Source organism: Vipera berus, assembly GCF_964194415.1.
Source record: "Vipera berus genome assembly, chromosome: 3".
In the NCBI taxonomy this organism is placed as follows: Eukaryota; Metazoa; Chordata; class Lepidosauria; order Squamata; family Viperidae; genus Vipera; species Vipera berus.
In genome coordinates, this window is record NC_138204.1 from 99981964 (window position 1) to 99995317 (window position 13354).

Consider the following 13354-nt stretch of genomic DNA (forward strand, 5'->3'; position numbering starts at 1 on the left):
AACTTTCAAAGTCCACTCTTCTATAGTCGGCAATTCCTCCTTCTTCCAGTATTGCGAAACTAAAAGTCTTGCCACCGTAATTAGATGCAACATCAACTTAGTGTCTATAACAGTAGTATCTGTAATAATACCCAATAAAAACAATTGCGGAGAAAACTTTATCCTTTTCTTAAATATCTTTTGCATATTCCACCAAATTTTAATCCAAAAGGCTTTAACCTTTTTACAAGTCCACCATATATGAAAATATGTTGCATCCTCACAACCACACCTCCAACATTTGGGCTGGCAGTTCGGATACATACTTGCTAATTTTTAGGGTCTAAGTGCCACCTATAAAGCATTTTATAAAAATTCTCTCTTAAGTTTTGGGCCTGTGTAAATTTTACATTTCTAACCCAGATCTTTTCCCAAGTGTCCATTGTTATAACTTCTTGAAAATTCTGGGCCCACTTTATCATGCAATCTTTAACAAGGTCCATTTCTGAGTCAATTTTTATCAATGCGTTATATATCCTTTTAATATGTGCTTGAACTTGATCTCTAATTTGTTTTACCAAATTTTCATCAGTCATCGAAAAGCCAGCTTTCTGGTCCTCTTTCCATCTTGCCTGTAATTGCCCATACTGGAACCAAGTTTGTACAATCTTTTCTTCTTTTAAAATATTATATGGCTTTAATTGCCATACAATCCTTTCTAGACTTAAAATTTCCTTATATATAGTCTCATCCTGTTTGAATCCCACATTTATATTTTCTATTGCATGTTTAGGTATTGCCCAAATTGGTATCTTATAATTTAACTTATGTCTATACTTTTCTCAAACTCGCAACAGAGCATACCTTAAAATATGTATCTTAAACACATTATCCACCTTCTTATCATACATTAAATATGCATGCCAACCAAATAACAAATCATGACCCTCAAGATTTAATAATCTCCCTTGTGTTAAATTAAACCAGTCACTTATCGATGACAAAGCAGCAGCCTCATAATATAATTTAAAATTAGGCATTTTAAGACCACCTGTTTCATGCGTATCTTGCATTATCTTAAATTTAACTCGTGGCTTTTTCCCTGCCCAAACAAATTTATTAATTCCTTTTTGCCATTCCTCCAGATTTAAATCCTTTTTAAGTATAGGTATCATTTGAAATAAAAGTAAAAGTTTTGGCAAAACATTCATCTTCACTGCTGCAATTCTTCCCAATAAAGACAATTGTAATTTTTTTCCAACTATCTAATTCTTTTTGTATTTTTCCCCATAACATTTCATAATCATTTTTATATAACTTCACATTTGAGGCTGACAGATATATCCCCAAATATTTAATCTTTTTAACTATTTCAAATCCCATTAGCTCTTCTAAAGCAGCCTTTTGTGGTACAGTCATATTCTTAGACAATATTTTAGTTTTTTGTGTGTTTATCTTAAATCCAGAAACTTTCCCATATAACATTATTATCTCCATCAATTCTACAACTGAGTAATCTGGCTGAGTTACTGTAATAACCAGGTCGTCCGCAAATGCCCTCAATCTGTAATCCTGATCTCTTATTTGAATTCCCCTAATTTTATTTGAATCTCATATTTTAATCAGTAATATTTCCAGTGTTAAAACAAACAATAAAGGTGACAGCAGACACCCCTGTCTTGTACCCTTTTCAATATTGCATGATTCTGTCAAACTGTTATTTACTATTATACAAGCTGTTTGCTTCTGATATATTGCCCTAATAGGTTGTAAAAATTTTTCCCCAAATTCCATTTTCTCTAATACTTTCATCAAAAATTGCCAGTCCAATTGATCAAAAGCTTTTTCCACATCCAAAAAGATCAGTGCTGCGGGGATCTGATTAATTCTTTCCAAGAATTCCAATAGATCTACAATATGTCTCACATTATTCTTCATTTGTCTACCACTTATAAATCCAGTTTGATCACTATGAATCACTTGTTGCATTACCTTCATTAATCTATTGGCTAAAATTTTTGCAAATATCTTATAGTCAGTATTTAAAAGCGATATTGGTCTGTAGTTTTTGGCTTGGGTAGCATCCTGATCTTCCTTCGGATCAACGAAATAAAGGCAGTTTTCCACGATGGAGGCACTCCTCCTCCCAATTGAATTGTCTTAAACAATTCTCTTAAGGGTTCCACCATTTCTAACTGTAAATTTTTATAATAAACGGCAGTCAAACCGTCAGTTCCCGGTGCTTTTAATTGTTTAATTGCTAGAAAAATTTCTTCATCAGTTATCAATTGGTTCATCCCTTCCTTTTGTTCTTGCGTAAGAACAGGAATATTAGCATTCATCAAGTATCCATCTATGTCTACATCTCTAATCTTATCTCTAGCATACAACTTAGAATAAAAATCAACAAAAGTCTTTTTAATAAGATTCTGCTGATACACTACTTTACCCTTATGTTCTATTCTATCTATATTGCAAGCTCTTTGCTTCTTCCTTAACAAGTAAGCTAACCATCTACCTGGCTTATTAGCATTACAAAAAGTGTTATGTCTAGCATACCGTAGGTTAGTTGCCACTTGATCTTCCATTAACATATCAAACTGACCCCTTAGTAAGGTAATTACCTCTTTGATCTTCCCATCAGATTGATTCAGAATTAAAACCTTTTCTTTTTCCTTAATTTCATCCTCTAATTCTTTCCTCTTAAATTCCAATTTACGTCTATGTTTATTGTTCAAATATATTAATACACCTCTCATATAGGCTTTACTTGCATCCCAAACCATCTTAATAGAAGTACCTTTATGCATATTAATTTTAAAAAATTCTTTCATCTGTTTTTTACACTCTTCCACATTTTCCTGATATCTAAACAAATTTTCATTTAAACACCAAGACCGTCTGTCTCCATTATCTTTTTCTATCTCCAACCATACTGGACTATGATCAGATATAGTTCTTGGACAAATCTTGATCTTCTTAATCCAAGAAAAAAAATCATTAGTAATTAATACAAAGTCGATCCTGGAGAAAGATTGATGCCTGTCGGAGAAAAAAGTAAAGTCTTTTTCTTGCAAGTTCCTTTCTCTCCAAACATCTCTCCATTCCAAGTCATCCTTCATCTCAAAAAAAGATTTAGGCAGTTTAGCATGACTTGGCGTGCTTTTAAAAAGACCTCCCTTGTCCATTTGTACATCCAAGATGCCATTCCAATCTCCCATAAAAATACAAGATTTATAATCCCACTGAATAATCTTGCTGTGTAATAAATTGTAAAAATCTCCTTGCTGTTGATTAGGAGCATATAATCCAACTGAAAGCGTTTTCTTGCCTTCTATTAATAATTCAATTATAACATATCTTCCTTGTTTGTCTGCTTCAATTAAACTCACTGTTAAAGTATTCTTGACATAAATAACAACTCCGTTTTTCTTATCAGGCGCAGAAGCGATAAACTGTGTGCCCAACCTAAAGTTTACCAAGTACTTTTGATCAACCGCTCGAATATGTGTTTCCTGTAAGCAAATAACATCGTTTTTAAATTGCTTTAGATATTTAAATACTTTCTTTCTCTTATGTGGTGAATTTAGACCATTAACATTCCAGGTTAGAAGCTTTGTCGCCATCTTTTGCGACCTGAAGCTTTTGGAGCGCCTCTTCCAACATCACCTGCACTCTCTTTGGCTTTGCTCCTCCCACTGCTTCACTGTAAGTAAGTTTTTGAGATGCAATCATAGCTCTCTGCTGTTCTTGCTCTTGTCTCATTCGTCTAGCTGCAGCGCGTGTCATTCTTTGGTCTCTAACCTCCTCCGTTGGTACTGAAATCTGATCCACTCCTGTAGCTTTCTGGAATTCTCCATCTTTCAACTGCGTAACTCCTTCAGCACCTTGTATACTCTCACTTTGTGGTTGACGCTCTCCTTTGCCATTCTTCCTTTTAGATTCCAGAAGTGGTATGGGGCCTGCCTTCAAAATATTGGCATAAAAATCATGTGCCTGTAAAACTGTGAGAAGACGGTATCTCGTGTCTGCGTGCATCACCACCATACACACTGGGATCTCCCATCTGAATTGGATATCCCATCTTCTTAATTCTTCTGCCAGAAAAGAAAATTGTTTCCTTCTCCTTAAAATTCTTGGAGGGATCTCTTTTAAAATTAAAACTTCTTGCTCTGCAACTGTAAATTTGTTATTATAAAAGGCTTGAATAACCTCATTTCTAATTGCTCTCTTTGTAAAATAAACCACCACATCTCTAGGTAGCTTCCTTTGTCTTGCAATCCAGGAATTAACACGAAATATTTTATCTATATCCACCATAATATCTTCTGCTGAGTGCCCCAGAACCTGTTCAAGAGCTTCTGAAACTACTTTTTTCAAATTTTCCTTAGGGCCTTCCTTCAACCCTCTAATTCTCACAGCAAACTCCATCTCTCTATGCTGGACCAATAATAAATTGTCATCAATCTTTTCCATCACTGTTTCAGCATCCATCATTTTGGCATCTAATCTCATATTATTTTGGCTAAGTTCTTCCACTTTCTCATCCAGACGTTCAAAACAAACAGCCATGCCTTGAAATGCAAGTAAGATGTCTGCCCTTATTTCTGTATTCTTCTCCTCAATAAGCTCAGCTAATTGCTGAGATTGCTTTTTCAAAGCCTCTTGCCAGCCATTTTCACCCACTTAATTCTATTGCGCACTTTCACTTTTAAAAGTCTCCAGAAAGTTTATTGAGTTAAAGTTCAAATACTTGCTAATACAGCATTCTCCTGCACAGCTCTGCCTGCATCCAAGTAATCCAAAGTTCACTCTTGCTGGCAGGGATGATTGCAGCATCCTGCTCTGCTCCAAAGCCTTGGAGCAGAGGTGTCCCGGAGTCCGGAGCAAACTCAGGCTGCGGGGGGGGGGGGCTCAACCCTTCAACCACCAGAGTTTCAACTCTGGCAGTCTGGGGGAGCTCTACCCCTGCCTGGGCGCTCACCCCCTCCTCTGGTCCCGAGGAGCGGGCTTCCGAGCCGCCAAACAGCTGATTGTCGCTGTTTTTGGTGGCTCTACGGAGACAGCGGGGCTGACAGCCGAAATGGCTGCCGTCAACGGAACCTTGCCACCCGGAAGTCCGGCCAGGTGTTTTTAAATTGTTCTATCCATTCTTTTAGTGATGGGATTATCGGTTTGTTTGTGGTTATTTCTGGCATGGGGTTGAAACTTTGACCAGTAGCTATTTGAAAATGAATGTAACCTGTGCTGGAGTGGACTGCATTAGTATAGGCAACTTCTGCAAAAAGTAGTAGGTCCATCCAATTTGTTTGTTGGAAATTAATAAAGCATCTTAAATATTGTTCCAGTAGTGAGTTAGATTTTTCAGTTTGACCATTTCCCTGAGGATAATAACTAGATGTTAGTCCCTGATTGGTCCCTAAAAGGGATAAAAATTATTTCCAAAATGCCAATGTAAATTACACTCCCCTATCAGATATAATGCATTGTGGTGCACCATGCAATCTGTAAATATGCTGCACAAAATGTTTCGTTAAGGCTTTTCCAGTGGGAATCTTTTGGCAAGGTATGAAGTGCACCTGATTGGAAAACAAATCCGTGACCATCCGGATTACAGTATTCCCATTGCTTTCTGGTAATTCCACTATAAAATCCATGGCTATTTCCCTCCAGGGGGTTGAAGGATTTGCCACTGTTTGTAAAAATCCAGGTGATTTCCCTTGCAATCTCTTTGCAGTCGTGCAAGTTGGGCAGCTGGCCACATAACTTTCTATGTCCTTTTTCATGGATGGCCACCAAAATTGCCTTTTAATTAAGTGTAATCTTTTTACAAATCCAAAATGTCCTGCAGATTTGGTGTCATGGCAAAGCTGAATGTGACCCTCTGGATGGTTGGTATGTATAACTTTTCCCCACCCAAGGTAGTCCATCCTTCATTGTGCACACATGTCTATTTTTCTGGAACCATTCATCTATTTCCCGAGTTTTCTGGAATTCAATTCCGGTTTGGCTATCCAGCTGTGGTTTTAATTTAGCTTGGGCTCTGGTAGTTATTGGTGCTGCCAGTTGTGATTCCGCCATAAGTGGCTTAGAATTGGTGGATTGTGTGCTGTTATATTGGGGCATGCAAGATAGTGCATCTGCCAGGAAATTCTTTCCCCCAGGCAAATGCTTGAGCGTAAAGTGGAATTGGTGAAAATGTTGGGACCAGCAGGCTTGCTTGGGGTTGAGTTTCCGGTGTGGTTTCAATGCTTCCAGATTTTTGTGGTCTGTCCACACCTGAAAGGGAATTTTACTCCCTTCAAGTAACTGATGCCATGTAAGTAATGACCATCGTATCCTGTGCCTCTTTCTCCCACATGGGCCAGCGCTGTTCTGGTTCAGTGAGTTTCTTGGATGTATATGCGCAGGGTTGCAATACCCCTTCATCGTTTTCTTGTAACAGTACAGTCTCCAATGCCATATCGCTTGCATCTGCCTGTATTTTAAGATAAGATATAAGGTAAGGTAAGGTAAGGTAAGGTAAGGTAAGGTAAGGTAAGGTAAGATAAGATAAGATAAGATAAGATAAGATAAGATAAGATAAGATAAGATAAGATAAGATAAGATAAGATAAGATAAGATAAGATAATCTTTATTGTCATTTTTTTACTGTGGGCACAATGGCTCACATCAAAAATGAAATTTAGTTGCCCGCTCTCAAATTAAGACATAAAACATGACAAATCTAAAACATACTACATACAACATATGTATAGACCCACATCCCTACCTTCCGTTTCGCCACCCCCGTCACTGGGCCATGGAACCAACAAGATGTTTCTGCCCCAGGTGCCTAATGGACACTGAGCGGTTTCAGGTGGCGCTTGGGTCCCTGCCTGCCACCTTCGCTCACAGCCCAGCTGATGCCTTGGTGGAAGCCTGGAAAAGGGCAGCCATGGAGGCACTCGACCGCGTTGTACCAATGCGGCCCCTGACCCAGTGCAGATCCCAGTGGGCTCCATGGTTTTCCGTTGAACTCCGGGAGATGAAGTGTCAGAGACGGGGCCTAGAGAGCTGTTGGAGATCCAGCCAGTCTGAATCCGACTGATTGCGACTAAGGTCCTCTACGAGGTCTTATCTCGCTGCGATTAGGGTGGCAAAGTCTAATTACTTTGCTGCCCTCATCGCATCCACAGAAAATTGCCCAGCCGCCCTGTTCAGGGTGACCCGCTCCCTCCTTAATCAGGAGGTAAGGGAGGACCCCTTGCAGGGTCGTGCCGAGGAGTTTTGCCAACATCTGTCGGACAAAATCGCTCGGATTCGGGCCGGTCTGGATTCCGACTGGGCAGAGTCTGACGGAGATGACATGAGCAGTCTTGGTGATGTTATCTGGGAAGAGTTCGACCCTGTGACTCCGGAAGATGTGGACAGGATCATGGGGAAGCTGAGCTCCACCACGTGTTTATTGGATGCGTGCCCCTCCTGGCTGGTCGATGCGGCTCGGGAGGGGACATGAGGCTGGCTCCAGGCAGTGATAACTGCTTCTTTGAGTGAGGGTAGCTTTCCTGCTGCCTTGAAGGAGGCGGTGGTAAGGCCCCTCCTCAAGAAGCCTGCCCTGGACCTGGCTATTTTGAATAACTATCGTCCGGTCTCCAACCTTCGCTTTCTTGTGAAGGTTGTTGAGAGCGTGGTGGCGCATCAGCTCCCTCTGTTCCTGGAGGAAGTGGATTATCTGGCCCCATACCAATCGGGCTTTAGGCCTGGGTACAGCACAGAGACGGCATTGGTCGCGCTGGTGAATGATCTCTGGCGGGCTCAGGACAGGGGTTGCTCCTCACTCTGAATCCTATTAGATCTCTAAGCGGCTTTCGATACCATCGACCATGGTATCTTACTGCGGCACCTCAGGGGGTTGGGAGTGGGGGGCACTGTTCTCCAGTGGTTCTCCTACCTCCTGGGACATTTGCAGTCGGTGTTGACAGGAGGGCAGAGGTCGGCCTCGAGGCCTCTCGTTTGTGGAGTTCCTCAGGGGTCAGTCCTCTCGCCTCTCCTGTTCAACATCTATATGAAGCCGCTGGGTGAGATCATTCGTGGTTTTGGAGTGGGGTATCATCTGCAAATTTGATGAGTTCCCCATTTATCCCCTCATCCATATCATTGATGAAAATGTTGAAGAGCAATGGGCCCGGAACAGAGCCCTAGGACGCCCCACTACACACTTTGCAGGCTCTGGTTATTTGCAGATATTCTGACTTAGTTATGTGCCCCTCTTTCCACTTTCTATACTTGTCCTTTTTTATCTTTCAATTTATCAAAGAGTTTTTTATGCAGCCATACTAGTTTCTTTTGAGAGCTGTTATTTTTCTTCTTTGTTGGTATTGTGCTAGACTGGGCTTTTATTATCTCACTTTTCAAAATTTCCCAAGCTTCTTGAGTTGTTTTCCCCTTGAGGATTCTCATTCATGGAATCCTTCCCAAGCTCTCTAAGTTTATTGAAATTAGCTCTCTTAAAGTCCAAGACTCTAGTTTGACTGTGTTCTATTGCTTGTGCTTCCATAATGTTGAATTCCAATATTGCATGATCACTTTCTCCCAATGTTCCTGTGGCTTCAGCACCTATCTTTCATCTCTGTTAGTGAGAATTAGATCCAAAATGGCTAATCCCCTAGTTCCCTTCTCTACTTTTGGGTTTGTCTGCTAGGTTTGACAGGAATCTGTTTGATCTTCCACTTGGTGCAGAGTTTGTCTCCCAGTTGATATCAGGGTAATTAAAATCCCCCATTACTATTATGGTGTGCTTCCTACATACCTAGGTTAGCTGACTAGCAAAAAATTCATCTATTTCCTCTGTTTGGTTTTATTTATTTATTTATTTATTTATTTATTTATTTATTTATTTATTTATTTATTATATTTTTATACCGCCCTTCTCCCGAAGGACTCAGGGCGGTGTACAGGGCAATAAATATAAAAACAGAATACAAAAGTTAAAAAACGATTAAATATAATACCCAAATTTAAAACAATAATTAAAAACATATTAAAACCCCTGCCCTAACCCATCAAACCAGGTCAGATTGCTCAAATACATACGTTTTTAGATCGCACCGGAAGGAGCGAAGGTCGGGGGCCATCCAGAGCTCAACCGGCAAGCGGTTCCACAGGTCTGGCGCGCCCACAGAGAATCCCCTCCCCCTAGGGGGCCACCAATCGGCATTCTTTGATCGGGGGCACCCTGAGGAGGCCCTCTCTGTGGGAGCGCACTGGACGGAGGGAGGTTGACGCCGGCCGCAGGTGTTGCCGTAGGTAATCCGTAGGTAACCCAGACCCATGCCATGTAGGGCTTTGTAAGTCATTACGAACACCTTGAATCTCACCCGGAGGACAACTGGCAGCCAATGCAGCTCGCGGAGCAAAGGTGTAACATGGGAGTATCGGGAAACTCCCAGTACAACTCGCACGGATGCATTCTGCACCAGTTGGAGCCTCCGAGTGGACTTCAAGGGCAGCCCCATGTAGAGAGCATTACAGTAGTCTAGACAAGAGGTCACGGGTGCATGAGTGACTGTGCGCAAGGCATCCCGGTCCAGATAGGGTCGCAACTGGTGCACCAGGCGAACCTGGGCAAAGGCCCCCCTAGTCACAGCTCCAATATGTTCTTCTAAAGAGAGCTGTGAGTCTAGAAGGACCCCCAAGTTGTGCGCCCTATCTATGGGGGGTAATAGCTCACCCCCCATGGCAAGAGATGGAATAACCGGAATTTCCCGGGATGCCAGCACGAACAGCCACTCAGTCTTGTCAGGGTTGAGCCAAAGACTGTTCCTTCCCATCCAGACCCGGACCGCCTCCAGGCAACGGGACATCACGTCGAGGGCATCACTGGGGTGGTTTGGGATCGAAATAAAAAGCTGGGTATCATCAGCGAATGATCTCACCCAGCGGTTTCATGTAGATGTTGAACAGGAGAGGCAAGAGGACCGATCCCTGAGGGACTCCACAAATGAGACGCCTCAAGGTCGACCTCTGCCCCCCTGCCAACACCAACTGCGAACGTCCCAGAAGGTAGGAGAAGAACCACTGAAGAACTGTGCCTCCCACTCCCAACCCCCTGAGACGGCGCAGCAAGATACCATGGTCGATGGTATCAAAAGCCGCTGAGAGGTCTAAAAGGACTAGGACAGAGGAGCAACCCCTGTCCCGAGCCCGCCAGAGATCATTCACCAGTGCGACCAATGCCATCTCCGTGCTGTACCCAGGCCTGAAGCCCAATTGGTACGGGTCTAGATAATCAGCTTCATCCAAGAACAAAGGGAGCTGTTGCGCCACCACGCTCTCAACAACCTTTGCCAGAAAGCGAAGGTTGGAGCCCGGACAAAAGTTGTTTAATATTGCTGGGTCCAAGGCAGGTTTCTTGAGGAGGGGTCTCACCACTGCCTCCTTCAAGGCAGCGGGAAAGCTACCCTCACTCAAAGAGGCAGTGATCACTGCCTGGAGCCAGCCTCGTGTCCCATCCCGGGCCGCATAGGTCAGCCAGGAGGGACACGGGTCCAGCAAACACGTGGTGGAGCTCAGCTTCCCCATGATCTTGTCCACTTCTTCAGGAGTCATAGGATCGAACTCCTCCCAGATAACATCGACAAGGCTGCCCGTATCCTCATCGTCAGACTCTGCCCAGTCAGAGTCCAAACCGGTCCGGTTTACTATTTCCTGATAGAAAGATAGTCCCATCGCAGATTTATAATCTTGGATTGATGTTATGGTTTGTCCTCTGTTTATGAATAGGGTCTTTCTAAATATAATGGAAAAATTGCTCAGTATTATTCCATGTGATTAAATAAGGGATGTGGTGGCTCAGTGGGTTAGGATGCTGAGCTTGTCAATCAGAATGTTGGCAGTTTGGCAGGTCGAATCCCAAGTGCCGTGTAACAGAGTGAGTGCCTGTTACTCGTCCCAGCTTCTGCCAACCTAGCAGTTCAAAAGCATGTAAAACTGCAAGTAGAAAAATAGGGACCACTACGGTGGGAAGGTAACAGCGTTCCATGCACCTTTGGCGTCTAGTCATGCCAGCCACATGACCACGGAGATGTCCTCGGACAAGTGCTGGCTCTTTGGCTTTGAAACGGAGATGAGCACCGGCCCCTAGAGTTGGAAATGACTAGCACGCATGTGCGGGGGAAACTTTACCTTTACCTTTTTAAGGGTTAAATGCTATCTTTTAAAAATGGAGCTTTTAAAAATATGCTTTGGAATATCAATAAGGTTGACTTCACAACTATTTTCTAACAAGTATTAAGACAGTGGACTTTTTTTCCACTATGCCAAAGACAATCCAAAAAGAAAAGTTATGGTAGCCCTTTTGTAGCTACTGGCTAGGGAATTCTGTGAGTTGAAGTCCACGTATTTTAAAGTCATCAAGTCTGAAAAATTTCCCTCTCATGAAATGAAAATCAGCAAAAGAAGTAAGAAAATCTTCTCTGCCAGTTGGACACTGACAATGTTGGAACTTCTGAAATCAGAGCTGGAGAAATAGAATTGCCCTGCTTGTCAGTTTTAATTTAGTTTTCTCAACTGCAAGAATTTTTAAAAAATAAGCACAACATTGGTAAGTTGACAGGACTATTTCAAAATCCCAATCAAGAAGCATTTTTTAAAATAATGAAACATTGTACTAACGTCAATCTACCTGATAAGAAACCTGATAAATTACAAACCAAAACATCTGTCTGGGGGAAAAAAAACCAGCAAAAATTTAGCTTCAATAATCTGCAGTGACCTATACAAATTAGCTATTTTCCTTCACTCTGCTCCCCTTCTGCAGAAAGCTGGGTCATGTTTTATATATCTGGAAACATTGTTGAGGAAGCTTGGATGCATCTTGACCCTTAATCAAAATGTAAATGTTGCTTGCTGAACAATGCAAGGTTGCAAAGGCAAAGCTGACTTGAAATTTCAAAAAGGATGCTTGCTAGGGGGAAAGGAAGAAATGTCTGTTCAAACATGTTTCTTTTTTGACAGGGAACAAAGCGCAGCATTTGTCTCCAAGTTCCCAAGGTGGCAGCCAAATTTCATACTTTCATTATCTTTGACTGCATATGAGACAGCAGATCTGCATTATAATGTTGGGAGGTAGAAAAAAATCTAGTAATAGATCTGTCCTTAGGTTATCTTAGATTCTAATGGCATGTGAGAATGACCTTGCAAAACAGATGAAAGAATTGCAAACTAGACAATATCAGAAAAAAGCTGAGACCACAGAAGAAATGAGGACATGAAAAACTTCACAGAAGGAACCCTTCTTAGTTTGGATTGCATTGTAAAGGCAATGGGTGGGTGGGTGGGTGGGAACAGATGTACTTTCAGACTTGCAAGATTCTGTTAAAGTAACCTTACAACAAAGTTAGGGTTAGTATCTCCAAGTATGAATCTAATATGAACTTCTTCACAAGACTGACATACTTAGAGGAGATGCAAGCAATTGTGGTATGGTATCCTCAGGAAAGGGGGGGAAAGGGGGGACATAGAAATTTTGCCCTATAGAATGTATTTTATTTTATTATACAGATGTAATTTTGGCTTGCAAACTGTTTATATATTTAATACACCTGAAGGGCAACCAGTTCAGAAAAACTGAGTTTGTATTCAAGATTCATTTAACAAATGAAACTTTAGATCAGGGACAATGTAAGTTGTCTTGATTCTCATTTCTCTCATTTTTAATAACAGTATAAATCAGGGCTCATCTGAGCTTCCTGTCACATGGAATATAACTACTACTTATATTCTTGGTTGTTATAAGAATTACTTTAAAAAAATCCAGTGAATTGTGGACACTGGGGTAAAAGTCCAGATCAAATATTATACTTTTGAATTTATACTTGGTGTAAATTCATATTATACTTTTGGAATTTAGATGTCTTTCCCCTTTATCCTGGAATGGCTATCCTGGATACAACGTACAACTTCTAATGAACAAACATGGAACATAACTTCATTTTAGCCTGTTTATGTGAAGTTTCCTTTTCCTCCAGCATGATTAATCATATGATTGGTGCAATCCCCAATAATGACAGAATGCAAGTAAGTAACATACAAATTAATCTATTTGAAATGGGTTGCAGTTATCCTTAGCAACACTAACTTGACTAGAAACAATACAAGGAGAGCAGGAATCAGACAGCAGTACTTATTTTTCAGTAAGCAAACTGTACTGTATCCTCCTTTCTCTCTGATGTAGCCAAGTGAGATAGTCCTTTACATTCATATGGCAATTTAGATAATTCACTACACATGGCCAAAGCAATCCATTTTCCAGACTTGCAAGTGAAGCCTGCAAAAATAATTATTCTCAAATTAAAGATGGCAATGACATCCTACACCCCTTATTTATGAACAC